Here is a 3,455-nt window from a genome sequence, read left to right on the forward strand (position 1 = left end):
AAAACAAATGAAATAAATTTTAATATCCCGTATACAACGAAATCAAAATAGATAAATATTATTATTATTTTTTTTTCGGGGAGAGCAAATTCTCCTCGTAAACGTCACAATTTTCTTTTTTTTTTTTTTTTTTAAAAAAACCTAAAATTGCAATTAATTAAACAGGAAATATTTAATATTACTTATTACGTCAGCACATAAATCATCGCAACAGGTTTTAATGATCGTTTTATTAATTATCGTATTTAAATTCGAACCTACTAACAAAACCTTAATCTCCCCTCCCCCCGCGGATAAAACAAAAAAAAATCGTGCGAAAAAAAGAAATCGAATAGAATTTTGTATTTTTTTTTGGGGGGGGGGGAAATTTTTTTTGCAAAGTCATTTTAAAAGTAAAAATAACCATACGTAAAACAAAAAAAAAAGAAAACGCGAAAATTTTAATAATAATAATGAAAGAAAAGAAAAGAAAATCCGTGGAAAGTGGCAACAACATATGTCAATAACAAAATGTAAAAAAAAATTGCCATAATGTGTTGTTGTCACAACACCGCAAATATGTTTTAAATAGGAAAAGTAAATTTAATTTAATTTTTTTTTTTTTTTTTACTTTTCTTTTATTTTAAAGTTCATTGAACTTAATAAAAAATAACATCCTGGTGTGTACAATGATTTTCACTTAATCATTGATTTTCTTATTATTATTATTATTATAAAACATCTGATGTGGAGTTTTTTAATGATAAAATAATTACGTAATGATTTAAACATTTACGTGTATGTCATAGATAATCGTACGAATTATTTATTCGTATTTAATTTATAAATCGTGTATTAATCGTTAAAATAAATAAATAAATAAATTAAAAAATGGTTGTTCTATCGAATGTAAATAAAAATCGTTCTATCAATTTACACGTGCAAAAATTAAGTTTAAATTAAGTTAAGTTTTTTTAATTAAGTTTTTGAACTTGATTTTTTTTTTTGGTAATAACTGTACATGACATTATCGAACGTCGAAAAAAACGTTTTTTTCGTTTATATTTAAAGAATTTAATGGACGATTTTTATATTTAATAACGAAAAAAGAACATAAACAAAACATAATAAAAACATAATCAAAAGTTATACGTAAAAAAAAAACATAAACGGAGTCAAACATAAAATGGCGTTAGTGGATAAATTTTTAGGAACAATGAAATTTTGTCATTAAAATAAATCAGTTACATATTTAAATAATAGTAAAATAAATTAATTATTAATTATAATTTTTTTTAAATTAATTAATATTTGATGTTGGTGTGAATACAGTTATAAAAAAAAAATTCTTTTTGTTTTTTTTTTGTTACTTTTATACGTTTTTTCCCGCTGTGTTTACGTCGTAAAAAATTTAGAAAAAAAAAGATAAAGAAAAATAAAAACGTCATTTACATAATTAAAAAAGAAAAAGAAAAAAAAATTTTCGAATGATTGAGAATAAAACGAAAAAACCGGTCTTGAAAAAAAAAAAAATTATGTTTAGAATATTCATGTGATTTTATTATTATTATTATTATTATTATTTCTAAAAAAATAACATATATATGCGTGTGTGTGTGTGTCTGCATATATGAAAACAGGATATAAAATAATTTTTACAGTTAAAATTATTATTATTAATGAAAAAAAAAGAAGCGAAAACTTATTTAAATTTGATCGATCTTTCTTTCTTCCCTACCCCCCATTTTAGTTTTCTTAAATTTTTTTTTTTTAATGAAGTTTTCCAAAAGCTTTTCTTTTTTCTTTGATAAGTAAAAAAAAAAAAAATTTGATGCATTTGACGTATTTCACGTTTACCCAAATAACGATTAAAAACGTTTTGCAAAAAAAAAAATTTAAATAAAAAATTTTCACGTTTTTTTTTTGTTTTTTTTGGGGGGGGTTTTGTTCGTTATCGATTTTATATTATTATTATTATTTATGTTTAACCTTCTAAGGTTAAAAATCAAATAACGTATTATATTTAAAAACTTGTTTTTTTTGAATATTTTTTTTTTTTTTTTAATCATTACGATTGCACGTTGTAATATTTAATTATTGAAAAATACAGTAATTGTTTATAAAAAAAAAAAAACGTTACCGGTTCGTAAAAAATAGTAAAACTCGTTATTTGATATATTAATAATTTAAAAAAAAAATTTTTTTTTTTATTTTTTTCACCGATATACGTGCGTTGTAAAAAACAAAAAAAAAAAAAAAAAAAAAAAAACGGTTTGTTTACTTTTTTTTTTTTTTTTACACAAAAGTATCATCTTTTCAAAGTATTTTTCGTAACGGGTACCAAATAAAAATAATAAAAACGTTACTAAATTAAATCGAAGGGATTTTTTTTTTCCTTTTCGATCGCGTACATTGCACATTGATGCAAACAAACGTCCGTTAATTTTTTTTTTTTTTTTTTAACGAGAGAATTTAAGACTTATTAAAAATTATTTTAATAAAAAAAAAAAAAAAAATGGACATCTTGTTGCGAAATAAATAAATAAAATCCCTCGCGAAACGAGTGTCAAATTTTTCACACGTGGGTAATAATGAAAACGAAAGGAAATTATAACTGTAGAACTGAATTTTAGATTTATTAGGTTTGCGAAAACTATAACTTACGAAAAAAAATACTTCCTAACATTTTATGTTTGCCAAAAAAAAAAAAAAAAATCGACCGCGACTTTTTATAAATAATTTAAACAAAAACAAAAAGTTTACTAAACTGTTGAAATCGATTTTAAGGTTTTTTTCTTTTCGACCTCCTGCCCCCCTCCCCCACGCGACTTTTAATAAAATTTCGGTTTTCGAATTATTATTATTATTATTATTATTATTATTATTAATTTTCAAATAAAAATAACGGAACAAACTTATAAATTTAAAATTTGTTTGTTGTGGTCGTGCGAAAAATAGAAAAACAATCGTACATACAAAACAACGTGAATTTATAAAATTTTATTTATTGATTTTAATTAATAGTTAATAAATTATTAATTAATTCGGATCGCAATTGAAGTAAAATAGAAATTTTTCCGTTTATTTTATTTATTTATTTATTTTTTGTCCGTTATTTTTACGAATGAAAATTACAATAGAATTAAAAATAATAATAATTAACCCAATTAAATTAAGTAAAAAAAAAATTTTTGACTTTGATCCTCAGTATGTGTTCTCTATTTTAAATTTAATTATGTATTATTATAACGTGGAAAATTATATTCTGATGATTATAAATTACCGGGATTATGTATTATTATGCAATAAAACTAACTAACTCGTGTTAAAAAAGTGAAAGTTGAAAAAAAAAAAAAAAATTTTCTTTTGTAAATTTTCTGGAAGAGTGAAAATGAATTATAATAATCTCGACGATTAATTTTCCCCCTCCCTTTAATACCCTCCTGTTAATTTTTCAAACACGTAAAAAATAAATT

Source organism: Pediculus humanus, genomic scaffold (assembly GCF_000006295.1).
Source record: "Pediculus humanus corporis 1103172107540 genomic scaffold, whole genome shotgun sequence".
NCBI classification, from domain to species: Eukaryota; Metazoa; Arthropoda; class Insecta; order Psocodea; family Pediculidae; genus Pediculus; species Pediculus humanus.